Source organism: Oncorhynchus nerka, linkage group LG1 (genome assembly GCF_034236695.1).
Source record: "Oncorhynchus nerka isolate Pitt River linkage group LG1, Oner_Uvic_2.0, whole genome shotgun sequence".
NCBI lineage: Eukaryota > Metazoa > Chordata > Actinopteri > Salmoniformes > Salmonidae > Oncorhynchus > Oncorhynchus nerka.
This window is the reverse complement of record NC_088396.1, coordinates 11,413,886-11,426,856: the sequence shown is the minus strand read 5'-3', so window position 1 is coordinate 11,426,856 and position 12,971 is coordinate 11,413,886. Positions and strand designations below refer to the sequence as shown.

The window sequence follows — 12,971 nt, the reverse complement described above, 5'->3', positions numbered from 1 at the left end:
GTTCGGCCTCCTACTGTACATCACTAACTGTATTGTAAATAGCAAATTGAACATGACGACACAGTGTAAAAGAAATTCTGCATCTTGATTCATATGTTGGTGCACCGCCTCTTTAGTCACTTGTTAGGGCTGTGGGAGTTGTAAGGACTTAGATGTTTGCCTATAGAAATGCTTTATGGCACACTAGTTTATTAACAGTATGAGGTTAGTAGGTCACGGTGTCAATTTGCTCTGTAGAACATGACTCATTTATTGTTTTGGTTGAGCCCATTTTAGAGAACACAGTTCCTTGCCCTGATACTGCAGCAAAATATGAATTTACATCTCATAACTCATATGGCTCTGTGTTGACTCTGGGTTTGAAAAAGGAGTCCATATTTCAAACGAGCAGCGTGAAGAAAGAGGAGTTTTTCAACAGTTAAGGGTAATGACTTTTCATGAGCAGAATTGTTACTCTAATATTTCTCATCTGGAACGTGCTCAGGAGGACAGTTAGTATCCCTTGCGTTGGCCATTTCGGAGAAGGGAAGAGCTGCAGTCTGGGAGTGTGTCCCAAATGGCACCCTATTCTCTATTTAGTGCACTATTTTTGACCAGGGCCTATACAGAATGGCGCTGGCATGTACAGTATAGCGGCCGTTTTACGGGCTCCTGACCAATTCTGCTATTTTGTGTGTTTTTTTGCACTAATCGTAACTTTTTTTTGTACATAATGTTTCCACCATTGTTTCCTATGACGGCAAAGAGCTTCTGGACTTAGAACAGCGATCACTAATCTCGATTTGGATGAAGAATTATACTCGACACTAGGAAGAGGAAAATACGACGATATAGAGGGCGACGTGGGGGCAGCCTGATAAACAACGTGGGGACAGCATTATGAAACTCCGATATAGAGGGCGACGTGGGGGCAGCCTGATAAACAACGTGGGGACAGCATTATGAAACTCCGATATAGAGGGCGACGTGGGGGCAGCCTGATAAACAACGTGGGGACAGCATTATGAAACTCCGATATAGAGGGCGTGGGGGCAGCCTGATAAACAACGTGGGGGCAGCCAGCCTGATAAACAACGTGGGGACAGCATTATGAAACTCCGATATAGAGGGCGACGTGGGGGCAGCCTGATAAACAACGTGGGGACAGCATTATGAAACTCCGATATAGAGGGCGACGTGGGGGCAGCCTGATAAACAACGTGGGGACAGCATTATGAAACTCCGATATAGAGGGCGACGTGGGGGCAGCCTGATAAACAACGTGGGGACAGCATTATGAAACTCCGATATAGAGGGCGCAGCCTGATGGGGGCAGCCTGATAAACAACGTGGGGACAGCATTATGAAACTCCGATATAGAGGGCAACGTGGGGGCAGCCTGATAAACGTGGGGGCAGCCTGATAAAACGTGGGGACAGCATTATGAAACTAAACAACGTGGGGACAGCATTATGAAACTCCGATATAGAGGGCGACGTGGGGGCAGCCTGATAAACAACGTGGGGACAGCATTATGAAACTCCGATATAGAGGCCGACGTGGGGGCAGCCTGATAATACTACGATATAGAGGCCAACGTGGGGACAGCATGATGAAACTACAATATAGAGTCCAACGTGGGGACAGCATGATGAAACTATGATATAGAGGCCGACTTGGGGGCACCCTGGTGAAACTACAATATAGAGGCCACCGTGGGAAGACCCTGATGAAACTACGATATAGAGGCCAATGTGGGAAGACCCTGATGAAACTACGATATACAGGCCAACGCGGGGACATCCTGATGAAACTACGATATAGATGCCTGACCTGGGGGCCCCCTGATGAAACTACGATATAGAGACCAATGTGGGGACAGCCTGATGAAACTATGATACTGAGGCCACATGGGAAGACCCTGATGAAACTATGATATAGAGGCCAACATGGGGACAGCCTGATGAAACTACCATATAGAGGCCGGCGTGGGGGCACCCTGATAAACTATGATTTAGAGGCCAACATGGGGACAGCCTGATGAAACTACGATATAGAGGCCGGCGTGGGGGCACCCTGATGAAACAAATATATAGAGGCCGACGTGGGGACAGCATGATGAAACTACGATATAGAGGCTGATGTGGGGGCTTCCTGATGAAATTACGATATGGAGGCCAACGTGGGGACAGCCTGATGAAACTAGCGAGTGAATAAACCACCTCTACTCTCTGTTCCAGTGGAGAATGTACAATCACTGGAGAACAAACTAGACGAGGTCCGTTGGAGTCAGCTCTAATTCCAGCAACAGCACCGAGCCAAGTCTGGGATACAAATCAAGAACTGACCTCTGATCAGCCAAGCCAAACAATGTATAACCAGTCCACCAGGGACACTGGGGCGCTGTTGACTCAAGCCTCACTTACCTCACAAACTTAAGGAATAATTACTAGGCATAATCTTAGAAAATGTTACCAAGGATTCAATCGCCTAAAAAAGCAATGCTGTGTAACGTGTGTGTGTGTGTGTGTGTGTGTGTGTGTGTGTGGTAGTGTGTGTGTGTGTGTGTGGTGTGTGTGTGTGTGTGTGTGTGTGTGTGTGTGTGTGTGTGTGTGTGGTAGGGTGCGTGTGTGTGGTAGGGTGCGTGTGTGTGTGTGTGGTAGGGTGCGTGCGTGTGTGTGTGTGGTAGGGTGCGTGTGTGTGTGTGTGTGTGTGTGTGTGGTAGGGTGTGTGTGTGGTAGGGTGCGTGTGTGTGGTAGGGTGCGTGTGTGTGGTAGGGTGCGTGTGTATCTCAGCTTTCTTTGTCAACTCAGGGAGATTCATAATCACACATCGTCTCTCACACCTTCCTCCTCTTGCAGTATGGCTCATTTTGGGTGAATACCTCTCACCGCTGCTCTCATATCTCCTCCTCTCCCTACCTCTTTTTCACTGTGATAACGAGTCCACTCCCCCCTCAATGAGGCCAGTCTCTACTATTCATCATCCAATGTGAGTCCCAAATGACATCCTATTCCCTTTATACCGTTCTACTTTTGACCACGGCCCATGAGGCTCTGGTCAAAAGTAGTGGACTATATAGGGAATAGAATGCCATTTAGGGACGCACATCCAGTCATTGAAGTGTGTTTATTAGAGAACACATGCCAGAAAGTACTTCACAGGCACAGCCAGTGAAATTAGTGTGATCGGATTTATCATTCCTTGATTAGGGCCTATTCAATATAAAAATGAAGAAAAGACAAGCTCGACTGTCGGCCAGTTTTCATTTCAATCCGATCTGCTTCAGTGTCTATTGTGCTTCCGACGTGTTTTCTGCTGTTCTGATTTGTTTCCGTAAACCAACCTACCTTTCTCTCTTTCCCTGAGAGGGTATTGAAATGGCTGTCATTTGGGAAGCAACTCGAGTAATAGAACAATGTACTAGATAGAATACACCACAGTGAAAGCCACACTGGAGAGACGGAAACAGAAACAGTGTAGTGTGCAGTCCAGTGAGTCCACCTGCCCACAGTCAGAGTGGAGCTCATTTATAGGACCCAAACTGAACCCTATTACCGGTTGAGTGCACTAGTTTTGACAAGGGCCCCATAGGGTAATGGCCAAAAGTAGTGTACTCTATAAAGAATAGAGTGCCACTTGGGATGCATCCATGGAGAGAGTAGCATATGCATTTAGTTAGTTCATATGCTCAGTGTATACTCACAGTGCACTAGTTTATTTACATTTACTCAAGGGAACCACATCAGGGTAGTTCATTGATATCCATATCATGTCAATGATGTTTACTTGGAGTGGTTTAATGAACACCCTTATCTGTCTGACAGCACCGACTGCTATCAGCAGCTACAGTATGCATGCCTCTCTCTTTTTCTTTCTCTTTCATTTCAGTCCGATCTGCTTCCGTATCCGACGTGTGCTTTCATGTTCTGATTTGTTCCGTAAACCAACCTTTCTCCCTCTCCTCTGAGAAGGTATTGAACCCTGTATCGCTGCACTGCACACATTCATTTCAACACAAAACGAAGAGAGACAATTTGTGTCTCTAGTTTCATCTGAGAAATAGAACTCCTTCAACCTGTGTGTCTGCCCAGCTAGCACATTTGGTTCCTTGGAAGTTGTGGGAAAGTACGTTTTTGGTTTCCCATTGAATCTGTGTCACTCCCTGGCCATTTATTCTCTATTTTTGTTAGGCCAGGGTGTGACTAGGGTGGGCTTTCTATGTTCTTTTTTTCTATGTTTTTGTATTTCTGTGTTTTTGGCCGGGTATGGTTCTTGTTCTCATTGTCTCTGATTGAGAACCATACTTAGGCCGCCTGTTTTCCCACTATGGGTTGTGGGTAGTTGTTTTCATGGTCTGTGTTTCACAATACAGAACTGTTTGGAGTGTCATTGTTTCACTTTGGTTATTTTGTATTCAGTTTTCAGTTATATTTTATTAAAATGGACACTTACCACGCTGCGTTTTGGTCCGATCCTTCCTATTCCTCATCCGAGGAGGACAACGATCGTTACAATCTGGGAATGAATTCATACGTTTTTTTTTTTTTTAATGTTGCCTGTTCTGGGAACATACATTTTTAGGTTGCAGGGAGGTTCTGAGAAGGTTTTACTATGGTTCCCTGAAAATTTTCCTGGGAGGTTTAATTAACGTTTTGAGAACAGAAATGATAGGTCATTTGAAGGTAATTCATTAACATTCTAAGAGCATGTAAGACTTTTAATATCACTGCTTGCTTAGTTTGGGTTAGCTGTTTTAAACTCCAAGCAAAGATAGGACACATGGAAATTCATTTGCTTAAGCATTAGCCATTGAAAACACATTTCTTTTTTTATTGTGGCACAGCATCAGTGAGATTCAAACCTATGATATTCTGTTCTCTCTCCATGGAATTAGTCCACTGCATCACCAGGATGGAGCTAGCATGCCATGTTTTTTCATTTCATACAAATCAAAAATCTCACATTTTTGTCTATTAGAAACAAACCCCTTTTCAAAGGAAACATGCACTTATTATGATCGGGTGTGGCCAATTAGTGGGCTCAGCTAACACACCTAAACAAACTTAACAAGATGGAGAGTTTTGTTGATGCTGACAACAGAATGTATATGTTTTTAAATTACATTCTTAGAATGTTCTCTGAACTTTACTCAAGTTTTCTTGTGGTTTTTGTGTAACGTTGTCTTAACGCTCTCGGAACAATGAGAACATGACTTTAAATAGAACCATGAGGAAACCTGTAGGAAACGTTATGGTGAAGTTCTGAAATTCACACAGAAGAACGTTGTTTCTTAACGGTCTCTGAACTATTTGAGAACATTCCTAATGTCAAACCAGTTGGAGGACGTTCCTGGAGCATTACCAAAATGTCATTTAAATGTAACCACGTTTGAACTTTTAGGAAACGTTCTGCTGAAGTACAGAAAAAACAAGAAAATAAAGTTCCTTAAATGTGCTGAGAATGCCAAGTTATTTTATTTTTCATCCTGCAACATTCCCAGAAAGTTGTGGGAAGATTATATGCAAAATAGCCATAGGACAACCACGCTCTCACCAAGCTCTAAGAAACACATGTTATTACAGAAAGTTACGTGCTAGCTGGGTGTAGAGCTTCAGATCAGAGCGTTTTTGTTCCAAATGGCATCCTATTCCCTATATAATGCACTACTTTTGACCAGAGCCCTATAGGCACTCAGTAGGCAATAGGGTGTCATTTGGGACACACACAGCGTAATACAACAAATGTACGAGATAGAATACACCACTTTGAAAGCCACACTGGACTTGCTGAAACAGAAACGGTGTACTGTGCAGTCCACTGTGTGTCTGGCCCCTGCCCTCGGCCCTCTGCCCGCAGTCAGAGTCGAGCTCAGTGGTAGGGGGGTGACTTTGTTTACAGCCCACTAATTACATATTGTTAGGAACAGATGTCCATGAAGACTGTACTGTACATTTAGTTAGTACACACTGTATACACATGGTTGCCTTCGGAAAGCATTTAGACCCCTTGACTTTTTCCACGTTTTGTTACGTTGCAGCCTGAATTTCAAATCATTTCAATTTAGATGTTGTGTCACTGATCTACGCACAATAGGCCATCGTGTCAAAGTGGCATTATGTTTTTAGAAATGTTTAGAAATTAATTTAAAATGCAAAGCTGAAATGCCTTCAGTCAGTAAGTATTCAACCCCTTTATTATGGCATGTTTATATAACTCCAGGAGTAAAAATGTGCTTAACAAGTCAGATAATAAGTGGCGTGGACTAACTATGTGTGCAATAATAGTGTTTAACATGATTTTTGAATGACTACTTCATCTCTGTACCCTACACATACAATTACAGTGGGGCAAAAATGTATTTAGTCAGCCACCAATTGTGCAAGTTCTCCTACTTAAAAAGAAGAGAGAGGCCTGTAATTTTCATCATAGGTCCACTTCAACTATGACAGACAAAATGAGAGAAAATAAATCCAGAAAATCCCATTGTAGGATTTTTAATGAATTTCTGTCTGTCATAGTTGAAGTGTACCTATGATGAAAATTACAGGCATCTCTCATCTTTTTAAGTGGGAGAACTTGCACAATTGGTGGCTGACTAAATACTTTTTTGCCCCACTGTATCTGTTTGGTCACTCAGTCAAACAGTGAATTTCAAGCACAGATTCAATGACAAAGACCAGGGAGGTTTTCTAATGCCTCGCAAAGAAGGGCATCATTAGTAGATACAAATACATTACAAAAAAACTGCCATTGAATGTCCCTTTGAGCATGGTGAGGTTATTAATTGCACTTTGGATGGTGTATCAATACACCCAGTCACTACAAAGATACAGGCGTCCTTCCAAACTCAGTTGCCGTAGAGGAAGGAAACCGCTCAGGGATTTCACCATGAGGCCAGTGGGGATTTTAAACCAGTCACAGAGTTAAATGGCTGTGATAGGAGAAAACTGAGGATGGATCAACAACATTGTAGTTACTCCACAATACTAACCTAATTGACAGAGTGAAAAGAAGGAAGCCTGTACAGAATAAGACCATTTCAAATCATGCATCCTGTTTGCAATAAGGCACTAAAGTAATACTGCAAAACATGTGGCAAAGAAATTAACTTTTTGTCCTGAATACGAAGCATTATGTTTTTGTTATATCCAACACAATACATCACTGAGTACCACTCTTCATATTTTCAAGCATGGTGGTGGCTGCATCATGTTATGGGTATGCTTGTCATCGAGAAGGACCAGGGAGTTTTTTTTAGGATCAAAAGAAAAGTAATAGAGCTAAGCACAGGCAAAATCCTAGATGAAAACCTGGTTCAGTCTGCTTTCCAACAGACACTGGGAGACTGAATCGCTGAATCCACCTTTCAGCAAGCCAATAACCTAAAACACAATGCCAAATATACATTGGAGTTGCTTACCAAGACAACATTGAATGTTCCTGAGTGGCCTGTTTACAGTTTTGACTTAAATCAGCTTGAAAATCTGTGGCAAGACTTGAAAATGGCTCTCTAGCAGTGATCAACAACCAACTTGACAGAGTTGAAAGAAGTTTTAAAAGAATAAGGGGCAAATATTGCACAATCCGGGTGTGCAAAACTCTTAGAGACTTACCCAGAAAGTCTCAGCTGTTATCTCTTCTAAAGGTGATTCTAACATGTATTAACTGAGGGTTGAATACTTATCTAATCAAAATGTGTTAATGTTTTCTTTACCATTAATGCAATTTTATAAAGTTCAAAGTTCTTTCACTTTGACATTACAGAGTATTTTGTATATGTTGTTGACAAAAAAAATAAAATTAAATCTGTTTTAATCCCACTTTGTTTCACAAGAAAATGGGGGGAAAGTCAAGGGGTGTGAATACTTTCTGAAGGCACTGTTCTATTTAAGCGAGAGAATAACTGCATCAATGATTGCGAGTGACTTAATGTGAATCACCAAGAATGAGCTGAGATGATGTCTTGACACCCCTACTTTCTGCAATGTTTCTGTCTGTCACTCAGTTGACAGACTGTATCAGGGCCTGCAGACTCCCATAATCTCTGTTACTCCAGAGATCTCTTTCTCATATGAGTTGGTACAGCTTCTCATTTTCCTGTTCGGATTACCCTGTCAACAGTTTAGCAAGACAAGATGATGCTTTCTCTCTCCGCCCCTCTCCCCCACCCTTTCTCTCTGATTTAGAGGGGTTGGATTAAATGCGGAAGACACATTTCAGTTGAATGAATTCAGTTGTACAACTGACTAGGCATCCCCCTTTCTCTCTGTCTCTCTCTCCCTTTTTTCTTTTGATTTTGAACGCAGGGCGGTCTAATTTAGAGATAATCAAACGTAATCCTTTGTTCTACGTTTACTGGCTAGGCCGGGCTTTTGGTCAGTGATTGAAGCCTCCGCAATAGCAGGTCAGGGCTGGGGTTATCAGCAGAGCACATGAGTGACTGCTGCGCCGCACTGCACCACCAAGCAACAGACCGTGTTAATGGGACACATTTCAAGCCTCTGACTCATAGGATGTGTCCCAAATGGCACCATATTGCCTATTTAGTGACCTATTCCCAATAGGGCTCTGGTCAAAAGAAGTGCACTAGGTAGGGAGTAGTGTGCCATTTTGGGATGTGGAAATACTTTGGGCTTCCAACTGCAAGTGGCTTGTCAGGAGGAAGCAGTGTTGGAGGATACGTGGAGGAAGTTCTGCGCTATCCAAGGTCATCTGCTCTATAACTGTAGCCAGATTTAAGAGGAGTTGGGGAACCTAGGGCTCTCTCTATACTCTCCTCCCTCCACATTTGTGTTAATCTAATGACATTCCTCTCATTTTTCACAAGGTATAGCATATTTTTGGATAGGGGTAAGATATAGTGATGCTCTCACTCAGGTTTATGTGACAGTGGATAACGAATGAAAGGGATAGCACTCAAATGAAATAAACTGTTACTTAGGCAACAGCAAGATGGTGCTTTATGTATCTGAAATTCTCTACCCCAATGTGCTATTCACCCAGCTAGCACATTTGATTCCTTGGAAGTTGTGGGAACTTCCAAGGTTTCTCATTGGTTCTGCGAACAAAGCCATATGTTTCCGACCAGTAAAACTGAACTTTTTTTTATAACATTCTGAGAACTGAAGTGAACATTTCACCTGTTTTGGGGACAAAGATGTTTAGGTTGCAGGGAGGTTCTGAGAATGTTTAACTATGGTTCCCTGAAGGCTTTCCTGGGATTTTTTATTAATTTTATTAACAAAGGAAATTATAGGTTATTTGAGTGTAATTAAATAATGTTAACAGAACTTTTAATAAAACCGCTAGAGACTAAGGAGATTATTGTGGACTACGGGAAAAGGAGGACCGAGCACGCCCCCATTCTCATCGACGGGGCAGGAAACTAAAAAGATTTGGCATGGGTCCTCAGATCCTCAAAAGGTTCTACAGCTGCAACATCAAGAGCATCCTGACTGGTTGCATCACTGCCTGGTACGGCAATTTCTTGGCCTCCGACCGCAAGGCACTACAGAGGGTAGTGTGTACGGCCCAGTACATCACTGGGGCTAAGCTGCCTGCCATCCAGGACCTCTACACCAGGCGGGGTCAGAGGAAGGCCTGAAAAATTGTCAAAGATCCCAGCCACCCCAGTCATAGACTGTTCTCTCTACTACCACATGGCAAGCGGTACCGGAGTGCCACGTCTAGGACAAAAAGGCTTCTCAACAGTTTTTACCCCCAAGCCAAATCGATTCCTGAACAGGTAATAAAGTGGCTACCCGGACTATTTGCATTGTGTGCCCCCACCGACCCCTCTTTTACACTGCTGCTACTCTCTGTATATCATATATGCATAGTCACTTTAACTATACATTCATGTACATACTACCTCAATTGGCCCGACCAACCGGTGCCCCTCCTCGCACATTGGCTAACCAGGCTATCTGCATTGTGTCCCGCCACCCACCACCCGCCAACCCCTCTTTTACGCTACTGCTACTCTCTGTTTATCATATATGCATGGTCACTAAAACCATATCTACATGTACATACTACCTCAATGAGCCTGACTAACCGGTGCCTGTATATAGCCTCGCTACTGTTATAGCCTCGCTACTGTATATAGCCTCGCTACTGTTATTTTTCACTGTCTTTTTACTGTTGTTTTATTTCTTTACTTACCTATTGTTCACCTAATACCTTTTTTGCACTGTTGGTTAGAGCCTGTCAGTAAGCATTTCACTGTAAGGTCTACACCTGTTGTATTCAGCACACTTGACAAAAAAACTTTGATTTGATTTATCCAAACAGATGCCATTTCAAAGGAAACAAGAACTCACTAAGATCAGGTACGGCCAATTAGTGTGCGTGGCCAAACCATCTGAACACACTTTAGAAGCTAGAGGATAGAGTTGTCTTGATGCTGAGAACAGAATGTATACTGTATGTTTTTAAATAACATTCTTCAAACCTAATAAATGATAACGTTTTATTGTGGTTTTTATGAAATGTTTTCTTCGCGTTCTTGGAACAATTTGAGAACATGACCTTAAATAGAACCATGATGAAATCTGTTGGAAACATTATGCAAAGTACTGAAATTCCAACAGAAGAGCGTTGTTTCTTTAAGTTCTCGGAGCAAAGGTGAGAACATGACTTTAAATCAAATCATTAGGAAACCTGTAGGAAGCATTATGCTGAAGCACTGAAATTCCAACAGAAGAGCGTTGTTTCTTTAAGTTCTCGGAGCAAAGGTGAGAACATGACTTCTAAATCAAATCATTAGGAAACCTGTAGGAAGCATTATGCTGAAGCACTGAAATTCCCACAGAAGAATGTTGTTTCTTAACCTCTAGCGACGAGCAATCCCGTATCCGGGAGCGTAATCATAGCCTCAAGCGCATTACCATAACGCAATGTTTCCTATTCATGAAAATCGCAAATGAAATGAAATAAATATATTGAAACACAAGCTTAGCCTTTTGTTAACAACACTGTCATCTCAGATTTTCAAAATATGCGTTACAGCCAACGCTAGACAAGCATTTGTGGAAGTTTAGCATGGCATAATGCTATGCTAGGCTGTGCTGGCAGCAGGCAACATTTTCACAAAAATAAGAAAAGCAACCAAATGAAATCATTTACCTTTGAAGAACTTCAGATGCTTTCACTCAGGAGACTCCCAGTTAGATAGCAAATGTTCCTTTTTTCCAAAAAGAATATTTTTGGAGGCGAAAAACGTCACGTTTGTTCATCCTGCTTGGCTGAGAAATCGACCGAAAATACTTCAACTATAACGCCAAACTTTTTTCAAAATGTGTTCCATAATATCGACAGAAACACGGCAAACGTTGTTTAGGATCCATCCTCAAAGTGTTTTTAACATATGTATTCAATAATATATCCGTGGAGGCAGTTCTCATAAGAAACTATTGGAAAAATGGCTACCTCAGTATTTTATGCAATGTTTTCTCCGGGAGACACCATGCGTCCACTTGCCCTATTTGGTCTCTTACAGCCATTCTCCAATGGAAATGCCTAAAAAGACGTCACAATGCTGCAGACACCTTAGGGAAAACGTGGAAAACGTAAGCTGACTCCTAGCTGCTTCACAGCCATATAAGGAGTCATTGGCATGAGGCTGTTTAAAAAAATGCGTCCTGATTGGATCTTTATCTGGGTTTCGCCTGTAACATCAGTTCTGTGGCACTCACAGACAATATCTTTACAGTTTTGGAAACGTCAGAGTGTTTTCTTTCCAAAGCTGTCAATTATATGGATAGTCGAGCATCTTTTCGTGACAAAATATCTTGTTTAAAATGGGAACGTTTTTCATCCCAAAATTAAAATAGCCCCCTATATCCAAGAAGTTAACGTTCTCTGAGCTACTGGAGAACATTCCCACTGCAAACCCAGTTGGAGAAAGTTCCTAGAACGTTACCAAATTTGTATTAAATTATTAGTATTTATTATTATTTATTATTATTATTATTTATTATTATTATTATTAGTATTTAGGGCTGTTACGGTGACCGCCACACCTGCGGTCACGAGTCATGACGGCAGTCAAATAGACCATTCCATTATTGTGGGCCGGCTAAGGAGTATTGGTGTCTCTGATGGGTCTTTGACCTTGTTTGCTAACTATCTCTCTCAAAGAGTGCTGTGTATGAAGTCAGAACCTGCTGTCTCAGCCACTGCCTATCACCAAGGGTGTACCACAAGGCTCGACCCTAGGCCCCACGCACTTCTCAATTTACATCAACAACATAGCTCAGGCAGTAGGAAGCTCTCTCATCCATTTATATGCAGATGATACAGTCTTATACTCAACTGGCCCATCCCCGGATTTTGTGTTAAACGCTCTACAACAAAGCTTTCTTTGTGTCCAACAAGCTTTCTCTGCCCTTAGTCTTGTTCTGAACACCTCTCAAACAAAGGTCATGTGGTTTGGTAAGAAAAATTCCCCTCTCCCCACAGGTGTGATTACTACCTCTGAAAATTTAGAGCTTGAGGTAGTCACCTCATTCAAATACTTGGGAGTATGGCTAGACGGTATACTGTCCTTCTCTCAGCAAATAAGTTAAATCTAGACTTGGTTTCCTTTATCGTAATCGCTCTTCTTTCACCCCAACTGCCAAACTAACCCTGATTCAGATGACCATCTTACCCATGCTAGATTATGGAGACGTAATTTATAGATTGGCAGGTAAGGGTGCTCTCAAGCGGCTAGATGTTCTTTATGATTCGGCCATCAGTGCTCCAATGCTCCTTATAGGACACATCACTGCACTCTATACTCCTCTGTAAACTGGTCATCTCTGTATACCTCTCGCAAGACCCACTGGTTGATGCCTATTTATAAAACCCTCTTGCACAAAACCCAATTTGGCTGCACCCGTGCGCCATCGTGGATAAATATATTTTGTCCCGACATACCAAACGCGACCACGACACGCAAAATATCAAAACAAACTCTGAACCAATTATATTAATTTGGGACAGGT

General features: G+C 42.3%; 1 protein-coding gene across 3 annotated transcripts in view; it reads left to right on the top strand.

Moving 5' to 3' along the window:
- LOC115139459 (kalirin-like) overlaps positions 1–12,971 on the top strand; it is a 275,127-nt gene that overhangs the window by 142,485 nt on the left and 119,671 nt on the right. The gene's annotated exons all lie outside the window — the stretch shown is intronic.